We start from the raw sequence: 21967 nt of genomic DNA, 5'->3' as shown, positions 1-21967 counted from the left end.
TTCTGAATGAGACTTCTCAGGGGTGGGGCCCAGGGACTATGCACTTTGAAAAGTGCCTTGGCTTATTTGCATGTAGTCCTCTCACCCCAAGTCTGAAGACCCCACAACTGGAAACTGTTGTGCTAGAAAATCTTTTTAGATTCATTCATCCTCAAATCCTCTGATTTTAATGCAATAGTGAGAGTGGTGATTTCAGAATACAGAATGATGGCAGAGAAATTATTTGGATACCACAACAATAATATTCTTAAATTATCAGTTTACCGTGAAATGGTTTTCACAGTGGTTGGGCTCTGAGGATTTTGCCACAATCTTGCCTTTAGCTCACCTTTGCCTTTGGGAATAGCCACCCATCAGCGCAAAGCTGATCTAGGGAGAGAGGGGGGAAAGAAATCACTTTATTTGCACTCACAGATCCTGGTCTGTATTTATTCAAGCACAATTAAAAACAGTAGGGTTTCCCAGTTAACATTTGGTAAAGTTCACAAAACATTGTTATTTTGCTTATTGCTTTGAGAAGCCTGTAGGGGAGGAAACATGTTTTGACAAAAGTATTGTCTTAAATCTCCAAATGTGAAATTGTATAATGGTTTATGCATCAGTGTCCTTCTAAGGCACTTTGTGGTCAACTCTGAGGGCCACTTGGGAGTAGAATTGCCTTCTGTGTCTCTTCTTCATTAGCTGCTGTGCATGTATTTCCTAAAAGGACGGGAGTCTTTTTCGAAAAGAATGATGCGTTATTGTGGGAGCTTTGTATTTTGGCGGTGCTTTTACCTTATTGACTGTTAAAAAGATGTCTAGATAAATGAGTGCTGGGTGTAGTATGTAAGTGATGAACTACAGGAATCTACCCCAAAAACCAAGATCACGCTTTACACACTGTATGCTAGCCAATTTGATAATAAATTATATTAAAAAAATAAAAATAAGTTTTTTTAAATTAAAAAAAAGGTATCTAGAAAAGTTTCATTCTGGTGTTAACCTTAAAAATAAAGCAGTCATTTTACCATAAAAAAATGGGTTTATTTGGGAATAACAGAGAGTTGCAGTTGGAGACATGGAAGCTATGGTAAAAACACGGGCAAGTCCACCAACATAGGAGAGGCATGGTATTTTCTGGAAAATAAAGAGGAAGTAAGGACAGGTTGTTTTGAAAGGAAGTCCATTGGAAGAAAGCACAGGTTCAGGGTAATGCGGGTTCCCATAGGCTGAATTGCATAGCTAGTCGATTTCTTACAGGAGGTGCAACCTTCATTTTTCCCTGGTGGGGGTTGTAAGTGATGATCCTTCTATTCTTCTATTCTTCTATTGTGGTCTGTAATTGACAATTCTTCCTGTAGGAAATGTTGAGTAGTATGGCTCCCCATTGTAGCCTCCCCTTCTATCATTCTAGCTTCACTTTGTGAGGCTTCCTTTTATTAATTTTCATGGTGAAAATACATATGTACCTCATCAGGTGAATGGGCCTTCTCTGTCTTTGTGCCTTTAAACCAGGCCAATCCCCAGCCCATGCAGCTGGTACCCAGATGCAAAGAACTTTGCTGTCCTGGCTGACTTGTATAATTGTGACAATTATCCTGCTGTCCATCCCCATATGCTGCTTTCCCCTCTACTTCATGCCTGCCTTTGTCTGGCTCCTGGCCATCTTCCTGTATCTTCTACTCTTAGTCCTGAGGAAGAATGAAGTTAGATTTTGACTGTTGTTTTGTCTCTCTTTTGTAGACTTAGGTTGTACTTGCCTTTGATTGCTACTTCAGGTAACTGAAGAAAATTCCAGCCCTTAATACTACTTCCCAGTTGGGTCTATCCATCCTCCTCCCCTCTTGCCCCACCATCTTCCTAACATTCCCTATCTGTGCCTGTGCATAGAAACTGGACTACTGTATGGGACGGGACTACTGTATGTCTTATTACAGACCTATTGAAGTATGGTAGCTAATAGTAATAACTCACTGTCTCTCAAACTTCAATGTACAGATAAATCACTTGGGATCTAATGAAAATGCAGATTCTAATTCAGTAGATCTGGGGTGGGCTTCTCTAACAAGCTCCTCAGTGATGGAATGCTGCTGGTCTGAGGACCAACTTTTCCGTAGCAAAGGTATAACTGATCCCAGAGGAAGTATAATATAAAGCAGTGTTTTCAACCTCACTCTGTTGACAGTTTGTGCTAGACATTTCTTTGTTGTGGGACTGTTCTGTATATTATAGGATTTAACCATATCCCTAGATTCTGTCTAGTAGATGCCCGTAGTTCTCCCTTCCCAACTGTGACAGTCAAAACTATCTTCAGATGTTGCCAAATATCCCTTGGGGGTAAAATCACCCTGGATTCAGAGAACCACTGGTATAGAGACTATTACTAAGGCATCTAGATTAGATTGTTTGCATTCAAATTCTGGCTTACGAACTTACTAGGTGAGTTGCCATGGGCAATGTAGTTAACATTTTTGTGCCTAGTTTTCTCCTCTATAAAGTGGGAATGATAATACTGGCTACACTAGACAGTCTTAAAATTGCTAGGAGGATTAAATGATTAAATATCTATGAAATACTTAGAACTCTATGCATGTGTATATCTGGAAGTCAATAAATGTTAGCAAATATTATTATCAACATTTTGCTCTGCCCTGGACTTTTCATTAAGGGATGCTTTTTTACTATTGATAAACATATTTTGATCAATCAAAAGAAAATAAGTTATACATATTCTTGAATTAAGACAGTGTGGTTTATTTATAGACTAATACTGGTAAAACACCTTATTAAACCTACACCATGGTATTTTATATTGACTTAATTTAGTTCATTGTGATCCTGTATTCATCATCCAATAATGTCACTTGAACTGTATCTAACAGGAAGGGGGACATATGGCATGCTTCTGTATTTGACTCCTAATAGAGCAGCAGCTAATCTAAACGCCACGAAACCCAAGGAAATCTGAGACTCGTATAATTGTCCTGCAGTTCTTCAAACATCTCTCAAAACTTGCTGCCCACACCCTGGTTGCAATAAATACAATAATATTTTCCAGGCTGACAGGAGTACGACTTGATTTAGTTATTCATGTGCCTGTATTTAACACCTAATTAAAGCCACCAGTGTGCTTGGTGGAATTTTTTTAAGGAATCTTTCCTTTATTTATTAACACCTTGGCTAGGGTAAAAAATACTGTAGTTTATTTTGCAGAACATTCTCAGTTGGCATATTTGAATGATTTTTTTTCTTAATCACATGCCACTCCCTGACCTTGCACAGAACTTTAAGATTTCTTTAGCGTGTACAGGTTTCTATGGAGCAGCTAAGTTTATGAAACAAGAAAGTGCATTGTGTCAAAGGAAATATTCACACAGGGCATTTCTACCTGGTGATAGAACAGCTGGTCATTTTAGTGGGAATAAAAGTTGAAGTATTTGATTTTATGTAGATTGAAAACAAATAGATGAAGAGATGAAATTTAAAACTGTTGGGGTGTCTGGGTGGCTCAGTTGGTTAAGTGTCTAACTTCAGTTCAGGTCATGATCTCATGGTTCATGAGTTTGAGCCCTGCATCGTGCTCCCTGCTGTCAGCGTGGAGCCCACTTTGGCTCTTCTGTCCCCATCTCTCTCTGCCCCTCCCCTGCTCTCTCTCTCTCTCTCTTCCTCCTCTCTAAATAAATAAATAAACATTTAAAAAATAAAGTTCATTAGAAAAAATAAAACTGTTGACTGAATTTTTCACTTTGTGTCACTGCACTGGATCTCTAAGCAAAAATGAAGTGAGATTCATAGCAGTTTTATTTATTATTCAACCACAGTCATGTTTGACCAACAACTGTTGAGCGTTTACTGTGTGCTAGGCTCTGTGTGAAGTCTGTGATGTGCATTATCTTGACTTGGTCCTCATTCCAAAACAATATGTTAAGGTCCTCTCTTTTCCCCTCCTCATATTATAGTTAAGTAAATGGAGATCTAGAGAGATTAGGTATCTTAACCAAGGTCACAGGGCTAGTAAAAGATAGGCCAATATTAAGACTGAAATATTTAGACTTGAGTGCTCTTTCCCATGATGCTACTTGAAACAAGCTTTATTGCAGTGATTTTGTTTTAAAACTTCCTCAGTCACACCTGGGATGACAGTAACTACACCGTGAATGTGTTAAATGGAAATTCTCTGGTACTTTTGAAGTATCATTTAATTCACATAAGAAAAAAATAAATATATTCTGCTTGGATATCATTGGCTCATTGCCCAATCTCATTATCTGTTGATATTTTGAAGACATCTCTAACAATATCTTGACTTCTTGGGAGTACTTCCCTTACTTGATAGAATACTGTTTTTGCTATCTGTTTTCGTTTTTATAGCAAGGGGAGACCAATTTGCTGCTTTACCAACTATCCTCTTTTACTTATTAACACGACTGTAAATTCAGAGTTGGTGAAAAGTGTTAGACTGATAGCACTGCTCTAGGAAGCCACAGAAAGGAAGTGCAAACCTTCCCCTCACTTCCTGCCAATAATCTCTGACCAAAACCTGGAAGGTGCTTTTTTAGCAAGGAGAGACTAATTCGTGGTCTGAGATAGTCACTCTAAAATTTCCTTGAAAGCCCCAATTAGAAAGCGAAACTGTACACTAAAGTAAAGAGGAGTTGAAGCTTCTAGAGTTGTAGTGATTAAAAGAGGAAACACCTTTGCAGAAAGAAACTTTCTATTAATCACCTTTAAACTGTTTGGAAGGATGAATTCCTGAAAGTCTTAGGGTGAAGTCATGATGGTAAGTTTCTTAATGGCCTGGAGGAGTTGACCAGAATGAGAACCATTCTCAAAACAACATGATTTTGAAAACGATTGTAAGAAGTGTAATGTTTGATTTGAAGAAGAGAATAATGAGGGGCCCATCATAATTATCCTGAAATATTTAAAGAGCTGTTATGTTCATAGTAATTATTATATTAGTAATCATGTCGACTAATAATATTAGTAATAATAATAATATTGACACCTTCAGGTATTAGTCACATTGCACCCATCTCATGTAATTCCCACAGCAACCCAAAGCATTACGTACTATTGTCATCCCTATTTTGCAGATAGGGAAAGAGATCACCATGGTGTTTCATGGTAGAGTCAGGACTTCATCTAGTTTCATCTGTTCCGTTCTCTCAACCGCAATACATATTTCTCTTTTTGAGTATGGGCGTAGATATTCTTATGCCACGTTCAGCTCTTGAGAATAGATCTATTACTGATGATAAAATTTTCTGGATGGCAAATTTAGGCTCAGTATAGCTAAATGTCAAGTAAGTAAATTTAAAGTCATCTGTTTTTTCTGTGTTAAAGATTTTGGAATTTATTCTTTAGGCAATAGGCAGCCACAGAAGGATTTCTGGCAGGAGTGTATTAGAATTGGAAAAGGCAGGGAAAATAAGATTATCTTGTGAGAAGATTATTACAATAGTCTAGGCAAAAGATGATGGAGTCTGGACTTTGGACAGATGATAAGGGGCTACAGAATAGGAGGCAGATTCCAGAGATACCTTAGAGGTGGGCAGGAGAGACTGGTGATTGACTGGATGTGGTGCGTGAGGAGAAGGAAGACTCAGAGATGCTTCTTGAGGCAATGGAGTGCTTGGTGACACCATTAACCTAGATGGGTTAGGTAGGTTATAAGAGACTGATTTGGGGTCATGTGGAAAAGTAATCTGTTTTTAGACTTGCTGAGTTTAGAGTGCCTGTGTCACATCAAGGCAGAGATACACCTTAGGCAGTTAGAAATGAATCTAAAGTTCCAAGGAAAGCTCAGAGCTGGAGGCTGAGGTTGAGCCAGTGTGGTGGGAGCTGTGGGAGTGAATGGACACTCCCAGTGAGACCGTGAAGCGCAAGAAGCCTGGAGAGCCCAGGACAATTCACAGAGTAGTCATGTCTATTCTGGCCATTTAGCAGGTGTTTGCTGGTAGAGGGGCACTGCAAAGAGAAAATTAGATAATCAAGCTTTAAATCACAAGAGAACATGTTGTTTTTTTGAGATTGTCTGCTAAATAAAGCAATCTGTGTGCAGCTGAAAAATTTCAGTTTTCTCTTACACAAGGCTCCCAACAGGATAGAAACAGGAACAACTGGTTCCGGGGACTATGATTTTGGTATTCTTAAGACCTCTGCTTCCACTCTCTCCCATGCCTCACGCCCAGTGATCTGGGAATTAGCCACTGTTTTCAAAATTATGTTTGGAAGAATGTCTGTGTTAATGAGATACTAGAAGTGTGATAAAGTTTATTGGGAAGGCATCAGTTCAATGGGGGCCTTTTGTTTTATTTATTTATTTATTTTTGTATAAGAGACTAAAACCCTTTCTTTTCCTTTTTATCTTTTTAAATACTTTTCTTCAACTACAGGTGGAATGCTAGGAAGGCCATCTCACATATTTTCTTCTCTTCTATTTCTCGACAAGCTGTATGACCTTGTACAAGACACTCAGCTATCGGGGGCTCAACTTCCCTTATCTTTTAAATACAGGAATTGGGCTATATTTTCTCCGAGGTATCTTTAAGCTCAAAAGTTTTGTAATTCCATGATTCAAGCCCTGCACATAAATGCCATTTAAATGTCATTGGTTAGATCACCAAAAGGCTAATAATTGTATGATCAGGGATAGATCAAATATCATTGAAATAAGGTTCTTAAAGATTGAAAGAGTTCTTTTTATAGGAATGAAGTAAGAAGCATTTTTTCCCTCATGGGGTCAAAATCTTCATTTTGGTATGAGCTCTAATTAAATTAAATCCTGAGAAATTTAGACTGGAAATATAGAAGACCTCCTTCCTCCCTGTCTGACTCTAAAGGTTACAAGATAATAAATAGAACATGGTTCTTTTTGGAAATGTACAGTTAGGAAAGGTGAATAACTACTGTCTTAGCTCAGGCTGATATAACAGAATACCATAGTATAAGTGGCTTCAATGATAGACATCTATTTCTCAGAGTTCTGGGGGCTGGAAGTTTGAGATCCGGGTGTCAGAATGGTCAGGTCCTGGTCAGGACCCTCTTTCTGGCTTGCAGGGCCTACCTGCTTGCTGTATCTTACATGGCAGAGACAAAGAGAGAGATAGGGGGAGCAAGCTCTTTTGTTTCTTCTTATAAAGGTATTAGTCCCATCATGGGGACCCCACCTTCATGACATGATCTAAACCTAATTACCTCCTAAGGGCTCCACCTCCAAATATTATCACATCAATAGTTAGGGCTTCAACATATGAAATTTGGCGGGACAGAAACATTTCATCCATAATAACTATCCTGCTGAGGAAGTTGCAGCTCTAAGTAGGGTAAACCTACCTAGTGGGTCTGCTTTGACAAATAAGGACATGAAGGTCAAACTAGACTGGGTAGGATATTGTTCTCAAACACCTGAAGAAATATCATGTGATAGACCAAATCACGGTTGGCATGGAAGGCAAATTGTCCTCGTGGGGGAAGCATGCTAAGAGGCATTGTGGTAATGGGGTTAAAAGGGATAAACAAGAAGCCAGATCAAGGAATTCGTGATGAGGAGGAGCAGGAGCAAGTCAAGGATCAAGATGTGAGGATATGTTCTGGGAAAGCAGTTCTGTATAAAGGTTGATACACAATGGGGACATTCCTTTCTATGTCCCCAGATACCTGTCCTGACAGTTTTGAGAAGCTAAGTAGACCTAGACACTAGAAGATAAACTGCCTCTAGTCTCTTGGAATCCTCATTTTAGGGAGAGGACACTACTAAGAAGGGAGGGGTGTCTTTCCTTTCTTGAAGGCTTTAGAAATTGGACTGAAGCTATATAATATTGTGGCGTCAAGATATGTCTGTGTATTATGGCACCTTCACTTTCTATTTATTTCACTGGGCTTGGAAACATACCCTCAGATCTGTCCTGTCTCCCATCCTGTCACTGTCCCCACTCTCCGCCCCCTATTCTAGGTGAGTCATCTCCTTCCAGAACAGTGACAGCCATCACCAAAATTGAGAACTCATTGTGACAAAAGGGCTGTTTTCACAGTTATCTGGCAATGTAATATAAAAGTTCACCACATCAGGCACATCATCTTAATCACTTGGGTCAAGAGAACCTCTAGATGTGACAAGTAGCTGCCTCCTTAGTTAACTTCTTCCTTCTGATTGGCAAGGAGAACACTGCAAACCACCAATGCATAGATGATCACTTCACTATTTTATTTTAGATTTGTCTCCATCAGTTCAAATAAGGATTTCAGCCTGAGTCTTTTGTGTTAAAAGGATAAATGGAAAAGAAGCCAATGCTCACTCTTAGGATGAAGGTGAGACATAGAAATGGTGTCAGAGTTTTGAAGTGTGCTGATGAATGCATTTCTTTAGTGTATGTCTATTGAACAACTATTCCATATTCCTGGCACTATTCCTCTAGGAACTGAAGGGTACAAGAGTAAACAGGCAGGTGGGGAGTTTGGCTCTAAAAGAGCCTTTATTCCCATGGAGCAACAAATATGGAAATAGAAAAATATCAAATAATGATGAATACTATGCAAAGAACAAAGTAGGCAAGTGTGATTGAGAGTGAGTGGGGGCTACTTTAATTAGGTGTCCAGAAAAGCCTCCTTCAAGAAATGACATTAATGCTGAGACCTGAATGAGAAGAGAAAGGCATCCCATGCAGGTCTGGGAGTGATCATCAAGGCACAACACAGAGTTGGCTCAAAGACCCAAAGGCAGCACTGAAATTGGCATGGTTAAGCGACAGAGTAGAGAGGTAGGGGATGACTTCTCAGGGAAAGATAGAAGCCAGACATTAGGAATTTGGAATTTATTCTAAGAGTATTGGGAAATTATCAGAAGGTTTTAATCAGGGAAAATTTTTTATCAATGTACTGTTTAAGAAGATCACTCTGGCTCCTCTATAGATAATGGATTGTAAGAGGACAAGATCATAAGAAAGCAGGTCAGTTAGTAAGCGGCTACTGTTACCTACTCTGAAAGACCATGATGGCTTAGATCACCATTTTGGTAGTGGAGATGTGGAGACATGGATACAAATAATTAGTTATTCCCATGTGGATAAAGTGACAGAAGGAAGGAATAAAGAGTAATTTTTAGGGTTTGGGGTTGAGTAATTTAACAGATGGTGGTATATATCGAGGCAAAGAAGACTGGGACAGAAGCAGGTTTGGGGGAAAAACCAATTTTCAGTTTGAAGTACATTGGTAACGTCAAAAAAGATGTCAAGCAAGCACTTGGATATGAAGCTGGACTACCAACGATGCCCAGTGTTGGTGTGGCAGAGAGAGTTATTGTTCACTGTATATGCACATATGTTTTGGTACGGGTCATGTGACTACTCTGGCCATGGATGATGTCACTTTGGGCTGAAGCACTGAAGAGATATTTCAAGTTCTCTGTGATCTCTCTTTCTGCTGCCACAGTGACCAGCAATGTTCCAGATGGGAGAGCCTTGAATGTGAAGCAGAATGCCTATTCCCTCTGCTAATCTGTGTTGGTCACACAAGATGAGAGAGAAATGAACCTTCTTGTGTTAAGGCATTGAGGTTTGGGGGCTCATATGTTACTGTAGCACAACTTAGCCTGTACTGACCAGTACCGGCACATAAATGTATTTATGCACTTTCAGTAAAAAGATACTACTTGACATCATGGGAATGGACATTTTCATGTAAGGAGAAAGTACAAATGGAGAGGAAAAGAGAGCCCAGTCTAAAACTCTAATGTGCTCTAACACACTGGGCTTGAACAAAAGAGGAGATCAGAGTTGTATGGTGCCTAGGAAGTTAAGAAAAAAAGATGAAGTATAAAAATATGAGTCCAAACCCATTTGAGCATGAGGACTGATTTCGCAGCATGCATAGACATTGCAACGGCAGTTGTGTTTTCCCCACATTGTTGGTTACAGGAGAGAGCCGGTGCTATGATTTCTTGGAATGAAGTCATGAGTAGAGCACAGCACATTGCAAGAGGCTACATTGGTACACTATTTCAAGCCAGTAGGTCACAAGACCTGAGGAATTTTTGTCGTTGTTGTGGTTGGCTCTAAATTTGGGCAGATGCAGAGAGATCCAACCTGGAAAGCTTTTCCTGACTCGCCCCACACTAGGTAATACTAGATGAAACTTCTTGAGGTTTCCACCAGGTCCATAGGAGGTCTCTAAGGCTTTTTAGATTGCAGTTTAAGGGTATTGTTTTCTCAGGTAATCATCTCTTCCAGGACTCTCCCTAGCACTTACAAAGGTGTCTGTCATAAAGCAGATTTTCAGTGTTTGTTCAATTTATGGACAGTCCTTCCTGGCACCAGGCAGTATCAACTCCCACAAACATGAGGTGATAAGGGTGCTGGTGATAAGGTGGTGAGTGTTTCTTAACCAAGTGTTAACATCAATGACCAAAGGAAGCCTAACCTCCTTGTTCAGATTCTTCACCTACCTAGACCATCGATAAGTACTTACCAAATGCCTGCTGGGTACCAAAAATTATGCACTGAAGGAAAGATAGGAAGTGGCTATATTACCCTCAAGGCAGTTAACAGTGCATTTGAGAGGATGAGGCTAATGGCTATGTAACCATCAGAGAATAGTAAGAGACAGTGTACAGTTAATTGAAAAACTGAATGGCACAGACAATGAGCATTCTAGGAGTTTGATAAGGGGAAGAAACAGATGGATGTGAAATAAAATTAGATCTAGGAAAATCTCTTAGAGGAGGTGGGACTTTGAGGCGAAGTCAGATCTGCAAGACCGGGAGGGACACATAGAAGTGCTGAATCAAAGCTTCCAACTGTGAAGGAGCAAGTGAGGAGACTCCTGAAACTAGAGAAAGGGTGTTTATTGGGCCATGGCAAGAAATATGGTTGGAAAGATAGGGTGGGGCCAGATTCGGTAGGATTTCAAAAGTCAGTAAACTGGTAATCTATGCCATTTGTTTATTAATATATTCATTCGCTTGTGAAACAATTATTGAGTCCCTACCATATACTAGCCACTATTATAAGTATGGTGTGTGTGTGGAGGAAGGCATAGTCTCTGACCTCATGAGGTTTACATTGTTGACGGGAGGATAATAAAAGCATTGAAACAAGTATGTGGAAATATTTAAGATTGTGATAAATATTATGAAGCACAGAAAGGCAGATTAAGGAGATAGAGAGGGATGGAACATGCCATTTTCTACAAGGGAGGGTCAGGGAAGGCTTTTCTGAGGAGCTGATATTTATGAAGAGACCGACCAAGTGAGAGGATGAAGGGAATAGTAGATTCCTGGGAATCACAGTGATATGACAGAGAGTATTTCAGGAAGATAACATATCATATAAGGGTGGAAAGTCAATGAGGAAGCAGCAAGAAAAATGGCATAATTCTGAATCTATGAAGAACATGCTAGAGTTATGAAATTTTCTCTTATATAAAATTTGGTTTTGACGTTGTATGTATTGGGGGTTTTTCTGTAACCCAGACAATTGGGAATTATGGCTAAATGACCAAGAAATGAGAAAAACCTCTTTCGTTTGTTCTTCCTGACGTTCCACACTCACAAACACGGTAGCTTGTTATCTGTTGACAATACGGTCATTTTCCAGTGTTTTCTATCCTTCCTAATTACAGAGGGACCTGGTGCCCATTAGATAGACTGGTGTCCTTGAAAAACAGCAGAATAGAAGATATAGGCTCTCATGCCCATCTTGTCAAAGTTAGGCCTGTGAGTATTGCATGGCTTTGTGCCCAGTAGAAGAGGATTAGGGTTGCCAAATCTTTGGATAATAACAAGCTCCAATCTACATAACACCTGGTCTTTACAAACCAAGTCATTATGAATGTGATCCAAGTTGTCACTCCAGGGTTTTATTATTTCCAAATTAGTCGGAGTTGTTTCTTATATATATTGAAATTGCCTGCCCCTGTTCTCTTGTTTAATGTGGATCCAGTGACTGCCGCCTCTCCTGATTCTGCTATGGCTTGGTGATGTTAGAGAACGGTGGGGAAGAAAGGACCACCATACCCTTGATTTATTGGTCAGTAAATATTGTTGGAGGATAAGCAACAAAGCGAAGAACTCAGATAATACGGAGTGGAGAGGGGGCATTCTATGACAGAGCTCAGAAGCAGAGCCTCAGAACTGGGCAAATTGATGGCAGGGGGCAAGGGGTGGGGGGTTCACTGCTACTCATCCTATCTACAATACAAGCATGTGACAAGAAAACAGACCCATGATCCAGTGACTGAGATGAAGAATTTAGGATTTTGGATCCTGGGGTAAAACCGCATGTCAGACTTGAGGAGATCTGGGAAGGCAGAAGTAGAAATGAAGAGACGAACAAAGCCTTCCCAATATCCATCCACCTGTACGGTTCTCTCTCTTTCTAGTAAGTCCCCATCATCTCTTGACTGCATGACTGTTCCAGTCTTGCTGCTCTATTTGTTGTCTCTGAATGGCATGCTGGGGAACTTTCAAAAGTCTAGATTGATCATTTTGCTCACAGAGTTAAAACCACTCATTGGCTCACAAGAACCACACATTCTGGTCCTTGCCTGCCCTCCTGCCCTGCCTCATGTCATTCTGCCCCAGGCTCGCTAATGTCCAACTTCTGTGGACCCTATGGGTTCTTTGTGTGCCAAGCTCTTCAAGCCACAGGGTCTTTGGTCGTGTTCTCTGCCATTCCCCTTCTTGGCTAATGTCTACTTATATGAGATGCAGTGTATCTGACCACAAGAGACTGCCTGGTCAGATCGTAGCTTTTTCACTTCTCAGCTGTGTGACTTTGAAGAAGTTGCTTATGCTGTCTCTGCTTCTCTTGTAAAATGGGGTTGATAATAGTGCCTGCCTCATGGGCTAGTTATGAGGTTTAAATGATGCATGTAAAGGACTTAGCCCAATGTCCAATAGGTAGAGAAAATTCACTAAATATTACCTCTGATTATCTTTTGGGTCTCAGCCTAAACATCATTTCCTTTGAGAGAACTCACCTGAGCCTTTTCCTTCTCTTCTATTCCCCTCTACTGCATTTCTTTTTTCACAAAACTCTTTTCCCTCATTTTATATGCTTCTAATATAAAATAATATATGCTTGTGTGTCTGTATACTGTATTATGCCCCATTATATTATAAACTCCATGAGGGCAAGGACTCAGCCCCCTATATCACCAAAAAACAAATGTTATACAAGTTCTAGGAACACAACAGACAGCCAACAAATATCTTGCTAAATGAATGACTGAAGCTGATGGTTCAGGAGTAAGTTTGTGAATGCTGAGTGTCTTCTGGGAAAGCATTGGTGCCTCACAGGGACTGCACTGGGCCAGAAGCCAAAGGAGTTCCACTACACTACTTTTCAATACATTATCTTTACATTGTATTTTAAGATGTTGACACATCAAAATCAAATTACTGGACCAAGCTCAAAACTTACACTTGTATGCCAGGATGAAATGTTCTTTTTTGGCTGAAAAAATGTTCATATTTGCCATGGAATCTCATCCAACCTGGAATTGGCCTGAATGAATTGTGTAAATTATGACAACCATGGTGCTCCCCCTCCCCCGACTCCTGTTTTGCCTACCAAAGTGACTGAACATTTGACTCAATTCATTGCTTCAGTGGTGGGGCTAGTGTAGACCTGGGAAATGACTTCTGGACGGCAAGCCCAAAATGTTGGCCCAGGCTTGCATTTCTTACTCCTATTTTACATTGGGCTTTTTTATCTACATGCTTTCTTTATCTCTTATTTGTGTAATGCCAATACCTGTCTATTTATTTACACAGCACTTTCCTATCTAGCTTGTTAGACTGTATGGAGAATATCATGTTCAGAAAGAACAATGACAAATACACATAACAACAAAAATGAAAATTTAAACTCCATCAGTATTTGGATAGTACAGGGTTACGTTCCTCTGTGGGTCTCTCTTGGGTCTCACTAGTGACTAGATCCCAAGAGACTTTCTCCTCCCATCTCCTCTCCCCTTCCATTGTTCTCTTGTTTTGTTCCCTACTCACTGGAAGCCTGGAGGTGATTGGGGCTTTTGGCATCTCTGTGTGTGGGGTTATGAGAATTTGTAATCTCCAGCTTATTTTCCACATTGAACCACTGATCTATTCCTTACATATAATAATGTCACGTATCTTTCATGGCCACTTCTTTCAAATCCTTTCTTATTTTGTAAAACTCCCCCTTACCCCCATCAGCCTTTGCTGACAATGTCTCTTTCCCTGCCTGTGTTATCTTTTTAATGTCTATAACCTGATCTAGATTTTGAGGGCAGTGCTTTTATCAAGGACCAAAGCTGATTATCTTGGCAAGAAACTCATATTATTAGTAAAATATGTGTTTAGAACATAAACTGGGAGTCTGAGGTAGAAATGTCTGCCTTATCCTTTTAATGGATTTTTATGCAATTGAACAGTGTCAGAGAATGTTCAGGCACCTTATACTATTTGACTACACTGAAAAACCTGTTGTCAGCATAGCGCCTTAATGAAAAGTGGCTATTTTGTAGTTTAAGGAGTCAGTAAGCTAGCAAAATCTAGCAATACTTAAAGCTCATAGTTCTTTGTATGTTTAGAAATAACTTAGATTTCATCCTTATGAATTACATATTTTTGATTTTAAGAAGTCCAGTGTCTACCAACATAACTGCCTTGTAGCTATTATCTCTTGTATTCTCAATTCCAAAAACAGGGGACCAAATACAAATAACAATGGCAGAGGAGGAAAGTGACATCTTAAGAATCAAAATATTCTTATGAGTACCCTAAGTGATCACTGACATAGAGCTGGGGGTCAGTGAGAATGGGCTAAAGTTAAATTAGAATGCAGGTTGTCATCAAATTGCCAGCCTAAAGAAAAATATACATATCACTATTTCTGAAGAGGGAGGGAGATACATAACTATAAAGATATCCATAAATGACATACTCAGAAGTCATCCTTGACGGCCTCTTTCCAGAAGGATTGCAAACATAGATCTTTCCACCATATGGCTGTGCCTGCACGGGATGTGGTCTGAAAACACTTTGTCGATTCTGGGAAGACTGAAATCCGGGAAGCCTGGATGTAACAGTTCAGGAAAACAGAAGTGTTTTTCTTTGGCTGTTGTTTCTGAAGTTACTTAAATGAGACTCATTGGCTATTGATCTGTATATATTGAGATTACAATAAAACATAATGGACCAGTTTCTCTTTCTTCAGGCTCACAGAATTGGGCATTATATTTCTTGGGAGTAACAAATCGCAGTCTTGGATTTGGGAAAGTATTCTAGGATATGAACGGCAGCTGATTTATTTTTAAGACAGTGATGTCAGAAAGAAAAGCATAACCCAGAGTGTGACGGCAGTGCTCACTGAGAGAATAAGGATTGCTGTTTAAAATATTCAGTAAGGTGGGTTCCCTTTTCTACTTTCAGAATGGATCTGATCCATTCAGGCAAGATGCATCAGAACCCCTCCCCATTATATTTATAACATTCAACTTTCTCTTGTCTGTGGCACTTACATTCTTTTTTTTTTTTCCTGTGACAGCCCTAGCTGCTCTATTTATCTCTTTAATCTAATTTGCGCTATGACACCAAGCTTTAATTTTCTCATGATTATTTTGCTTCTTTTTAAGAACCCATGGTGTGCCAAGCATTGGATAAAATCGAAAAGATACAATCCCTGCTGTCGCTGGGCTCGCTCATTTAAAGAGGCATGACAGGCAAAATATCCTGTAATTGGCAATAGGTAGTCCTCATACTTATCCCCCTTTCCCCCTTTTGAAGAAACTTCTTCATCTCTTTGAACAAGCCTAAGAAGTTCCCTAGATCAAAGGTGTCAAAAAACCAGGGGTGTGTGGAACAAGTGTCAGAGAGCAAGCAAATGGCTCTCAGAGTCTCTGCGCCTAGCCTGCCCACGTGCTCTCTGCACTCCTGCCTCACCTGGGCGGACTCCACTCTCTCACCTCCTCCGCTGCCTTGGGCACCGGCCACCCAGGAGCCAAAGGCTCTTTCCCTCCCTCCTTGGCACCCACCTTCCAAGCTCCAGGACTTAAAAACCCCTCTTAAAAAGAGGCTGGAGCTAGCGGTTTTCCCAGACTGGTCTGCATGAACTGACAGCCTCTGAGAGCCCGTCAACAAGGGGACAGCTAGGCAGGTGCGGACCCAGGTTTTGGCGTTCCTCCTGAGTCACCCCCAATTCTTTCCTCTCTCTTTTCTTCCCACTGGGATCTTTCTTTGTCTTTTTGCCTGTGACACTGAAGCCCTCTCTTGCCCAGGACTGCGGAGGAACTCCCGTCCATCGTGGCCCGGGCGGCACGGCTCTACGTGTGTGTGGTTTGTGGTGTGCGTGTGTGTGTGTGTGTGTGAGTGTTCCCACGCAGCTGGGTGTGGGTGGGGGCGGTTATAAATGATGAGTAAATCACCCCCACTCTTTCTCCTCCCCCCCCCCCCCATTACTTTGTGGATTCCCTAGGCGCAAAGCCCTTGCCCCAGTCCCTGGTGGTCAGCAGCTTGGGTATCCCAGGCTCAGGCCATTGGGGGAGTCCCCTTCACCCGACTTGCTCCTGCACCCCGAAGCTTCAAAGTTGCGGGAAACAGTCGTGGGGAGTGCGGGAGCCGAGGGTGGCGCCTGCGGCTTTCGCCCGGGGCAGCGGGCTGAGCCGAGGGTCGTGCGGGTGCCAGCTAGGCGAAGGAGGGGGGTTGAGGGGTTGGGGGTGGTGGTGGGAGGAGGAGGCGGGAGGGGTCGAATGGAGGGGAGGCGGGAGCGGCCGCTGGGGGAGGCGAGGCGAGGCGAGGCGAGGCGAGGCGAGGCACAAGGTGGCTCCCCGCGGCCCCGCGCCCCGCGGCTCCCGGGGACGCACCAGACAGCCAATGGCTGCGCAGAGGTGTACAGCAGATGGCGTCCGACTGCGCCGTTCCTTCCTCCTCCTCCTCCTCCTCGTCGTCCTCCTCCTCTTCCTTCAGTGCTGAGGTTGCCAGACGCTGGAATGGGTGGTCTCCCGACACACACCACCATCTTTCTTGCGCTCGGGAAGCTCGGGGCTCGGCGGCTCCCAGAGGCTGCGGCGGTGGCTCGGGCAAGGCGGGTGAGTGCGGCCGCGCTGCGCCCCGAGCGGGGAATGCCCAGCCCCTGGCCGGCGGCGCGGTAGAGAGGGGGCAGCAGCCAGGGTGGCGGGGTGGTGGTGGTGCTCGGGTGGTGGTGCTCCGTGGGCAGACTTTGCTCTTTGCTCTCCGAGCAGCTTCTCTCACCCTCTCTCCCTGCCAGACGCGGGAACTTGCAAGCGGAGCTTCCCCGAAGCCTCTGGCTTGGGGCTGCGGGAAGGGTGCAGGGTGCGGAGAGCCCGGGGCTGGGCGGGTGGAGATACCCCACGCAGGCACTTGGGCACAGACCTAAGACAACGGGACGGAGCCATGGAATTGGGGTGGCAGGAGCCGTGTTCCCCGACTTCCCGCATGCTTTGGGGGGACGCTGATGAAGGGACCCAAAGGTTCCCCCATCCTGCCCGGGAGCCTCAGAGCCCAGGATTGGAGGGCGGGGAGTTCTGCGGGCTTTGCAAACAGGTTGACTGAGGGTTCCCTTTCGGTAGTGCAGACTGTGAAATCTGCGCGTGGGCGTTCAGTGCCCCTGGAGGATAGCTGAGCAAGTCGAGAAGTTTTGCAGTTTCCTCTGATATATCAGTGGAGTGTCAGTTGGCTACAGCAACAGTTTACATTTTCATTGTCCCTGTTTGGGGCGAGGGGCGAGCTAGGGAGGATAGGACTACTGGGTCTACCGAGACATCTAGCAGTTTATCAAGAGACAACTGGGAACCGAGGGTGAGAGTGAGGGGCAAGGAGGAGGACGCATGTAATTTCTACAGCATCACTCCATATGTTCCTGTCACCTTTCCTTTCTGGCACCCCCTGTATTATTAAAGTTATTTGAATATGCAAATGAACCTCCCTTTTTCAAGTCTGCATAGTTTGAGTCTAGAAGTTGGAAAGCTTGGAGTGTGTGTGTTTGGGGAAGGGAGGGAGCTTTAAGTTCTCTCAATCTCCTTTATTTAAATATAAGAGGAAGAAACACTTTATTTCAGGAGAAGGGTGTGTGACCTACTGGTACTTTTTCTTCAAAATATTCAGAACATCTCTTAAGAGCTGTTACAATTCTATTTGATTCAGTGTGGTCAAAGGGGAGTTTGACTTAAGATTCTAATACTTGGGCATGTTCTGTGGAAGAGGCCAGCATTATTTGGTGCTCTATTCATTGCCAGGGTGGTCTGCTGTAAGTGCATTTGTACTCTGGTAAATGACAACCTAGCTGGAGAAGCCTTCTTGGTGTTTTCCAGGAGTGCACCTGTGGGTGTCTATTATCATGGAAATGGTAGGGTGCATGTCAGCTAGGCTGTGGTGTGTGTGTGTGTGTGTGTGTGTGTGTGTGTGTATTCATGTGCACGTGCATCTGGAGTTTCCTTTTGACAGGCAGTCATGGGATGTCAAGATGATACATTTATCTTCCAGGCAGTGTCAGGACAGTCTGGGTTTGTTGGGTAACTTGGAGGCAGTGATCTCCAGGGAAGCCTTTTTTTGTGCTTTGGACTATACTACAGCCATTGCTGAAGGCTTCCTGAAATCCACTTGGGATGTTACTAACCAAATCAAGCAATCCTATCTACTAGTGACTGAAGGGCTCATATATTTGTGGGTTGAATGCTATATAAAGTCACTGTCTTGAGGCTTCACTTTGAAGCACTGCTGTTTTTAAACCTCAATGCCATTAATACCAGGAGTCTTCTTTTAAAACTTAATGTGGCCAGTTTTCTGCTTTGTGTGGGTAGATGAACCAACTGGGCAGCTTCCCTGGAATTGGCTTCTTAGGTTTGGGCTCTGTGTGTGTGTGTGTGTGTGTGTGTGTGTGTGTGTGTTTCCACCTAACTGCTGGGAGTTGAGGACTGGAAACTCTTCCTTGTGCAAATTAAAGTAAACAAGAATTATGCAGAGAATTCCCCTGAGGTGTGACAACACACACAGATACAATTGCTCACTTAGAGAGTGTGGGATGGTCTTGCACATTAGCACCGATCAGTTCTAGCATTGCTGAACATTCCGTCCATTCAGAGTTCTGAAGATTTGAGACGAATCCATGATGAGTGCTTGGAGATGTATGGTGGGGGAAAGGATTGCCTACTGCCAGTGGAGTCTGATAGTCCAGTTTGAGGGTTCATAACAAGTTGGCTTACTTTATATCTACCTTAATATTTAAATCAACACTTGAGAAATGATCTTTACAATGTCTCTTATTCCTCTGTGGGTGACCCTCCCCATTGTTTTAATCAAAGCTGTTGCTTGTTAACGAATTTGAAATGCTATGAAAGGAAGAGTGTGAGGCGGGTAGACAGAATTACTGATCATAAGAACAGTATGAACACAGACTCCACTCTTTCCAGTATTGACATTAATCGGCAAGGGGCACCTTGCCCCTTTACCGAAAGGTAAAGGCACCTTTCTGGTCTCTGCTGAGTGTACCTTTTGAGAGAACGAAAGTAAAGAATTAAAGAAAGATGGTACTGCTATAATGTACTTCATTCAAAAGCCTATGAAGAATGTTTTCTACTTTGCTGCAGCTCTTGTTTCAGAAGCAATGACTCTTTTATTAATATCTGTGAAAGAAAAGTTTGTCCTTAAATAAAAGTCTGACAAAGCATAATGAAAAGGAGCTAAGTTAGTGGAAGAGGAGTGTCCAAACAAGAAGAATTCCAAAGCATATCAGTTCATTTTAATTACACTTCACAGACTGAAGGCAAAGTCATATGATTTCTTCAAAGGAAAAAAATCTTGCCCCAACTGCAGTTTCACTGTTCTGCACACCTTTGTAAAGATTAGGCATGAACGTAATACCATTGCTTCAGGAGTTTGAATAGAACCATGAAGAATAGTTGACTGGTCCTATTGAATTAAGAGTCAGAATGACAAATGGTACCATATATTAAGTACATGATCAAGACAAACAGATTAAAAAGGATTCTGAGAGGTGACGGCTATACCATTTGGTGGAGAAAAGAACAGCACCATTAACAACACAGGCTCAGAGATTCTCTACAGAGAAAGCGTAAAGGCCAGGTCTTTGGCTAAATAGAAGGTATTCTGTTATTAAAACTACTAGCATGAGCTATTTAGATATGCTTTTGGATTGTTGAATGTGAACTACACATGAATACCTCATATTTTTAAAAGAAGACACTTTTCCAGGATATAACTATAAAAGAATAAATTGCATTCACTTTGAGCACCAGGCAGCTTCCTAAATATAATATAGGTCCTTAATTTGGAGCTGTTAACACGATTAATATCTAAGTGATAATTAGCATGTTAAACCTGTGAAAGTAGAATGATTTTTAAACTCTGCTTTTAATTCTAGAAATTTTGGAGATTGTGAGTTTGAGTGTGACCAGTGTTTTACAGATGTTAAGTCTGTGGCAGTCATGCTCCATTGATAAACATTTTATTCAACCTTTAAAATTTCTGCACTAATTGGGGTTCTTTTGTTGATGTTTTACTCATGTTTTCATGGGTGGTTATTTACAATAACTAGCAGTAGCTATTGGTGAAAGCAAGTGAAAGAGGATTAGGTACAGTTCCCTGTTGGCTTGTATGAAGCTCTTGACTGAGGAGATAGAATATTAGTGAAATCCGGTCTAGGCTTCTGAAAGCAGCCTTGGAGATGCCGTGGAATAGAGTCTCGGCACTGGTAAGAATGTACAGTTATTGCAAGGTAGAAAGTTCAGTTCAAGTCTTGGTTTGTAATCTGAACAGTTAAGTCACACAGCATACATAAGAACTACTATACTTTAGGAGTATGTATATGCTGTGGTGACAAAAGCCAGTGACATTTCAAGGTATCACTATTCATACTATCTTTTGGTCATTAGGTAGGTTTGCAGTTAGTGGATTCTGAAAGTACAAGTCTTTGCTGTGATGTGGGGACCTGTAGAATTTTTTGTAGTTAAAAAAAAAGAAAATTTCCTATATCAGGCAAGTTTGGTTATTGGCCTACATGTAAGGATCTGTAAAAATGCGGAACTGTTTCCTAGGAAGAACAAAAGGCTATAATTGTTGAACTTAGGTATTTTGCAGCCAGGGACATGATGCTTGCTTTTGATTTTGCCTCTCTAGACATATTTTAATTATGAGCCTCTTAAAATTAAATATGCTGCGGCTAAAAACAGAATCCTAAGTAACTAGTGCACAAACAATTCTTCAATGCCTTGACTGGAGAGAAACTCTTTGCTGTTTTCCACTTGCCTGCATGAGGGTTGGCTGTGGATTTGTGCCCTAGTGTCATGTTAGCAAACAGCTCATTACTTCTGGAAGAATCATAATGTTGAGAAAAGCTTTCAGCTTCATAGCAGTTAGACACCATTGCCTTGTTCTTAGATTCTAGTGTTGTAGTAGTGCATATTTTAATTTTTTTTCAGGCGGGTATTTAAAAAAAACAACATACCAAGTAGCGTATATAAATGAAAGATTTTAATTATAATAAGACTAAGGCGTGCATTAATCTTTCCTTGAAGAGCTTCCTTCTGGGCTCTCCTCTATTGATTTCTGCCCTTTATGCTTACGTTAGACATATTCAGGGTGATTTGGCCAGTGTGCTCTGATATAGCCTTACTGGTTGTAAAAATGTTGTAATGCATCTGTACCACTTGATACATGGGGGCTGTTCTAAGCTCCCTGAAGACCCCGCCACTACCTCAATCCTACAGGCCACTCCCCTGACACCTCTCAGATCATCTCTTGTTACAACCACAAAGAGAGTCACCACTTGGTATGTGTGACAGGGAGGCAGTGGGTCCAGCTTCAGGCTATTGCCAGAGCTTATTCTGATCAGTTGGTGCTTGAGCCCTAGCACGTGGCATATATTTTTATCTTCCTTTGCTATTTTTACTTATAACATGAATAAATGTAACCATTGGCACTATCAAGTAGCTGAAGTTGGAATCTGTTTAAATTTACATTAAAAATTTT

General features: G+C 41.8%; 1 protein-coding gene across 2 annotated transcripts in view; it reads left to right on the top strand.

The window, feature by feature from the left end:
• Positions 1 to 21967, top strand: part of THSD7B (thrombospondin type 1 domain containing 7B) — a 1098632-nt gene that overhangs the window by 216562 nt on the left and 860103 nt on the right. Inside the window, exon 1 of one of the 2 annotated variants that reach the window (XM_019454952.2) lies at positions 16775 to 17049. The exons of the other annotated variant lie outside the window; for it this stretch is intronic. The gene's annotated coding sequence lies outside the window, so the exon portion shown is untranslated. Of the gene's footprint in view, positions 1 to 16774; positions 17050 to 21967 lie in introns of those variants that run through there. 2 annotated transcript variants of the gene reach the window in all.

This window comes from Panthera pardus, unplaced genomic scaffold (assembly GCF_024362965.1).
Source record: "Panthera pardus isolate Hobbes unplaced genomic scaffold, ASM2436296v1 HiC_scaffold_10, whole genome shotgun sequence".
NCBI classification, from domain to species: domain Eukaryota; kingdom Metazoa; phylum Chordata; class Mammalia; order Carnivora; family Felidae; genus Panthera; species Panthera pardus.
This window is presented reverse-complemented; position numbering and strand designations above follow the sequence as displayed.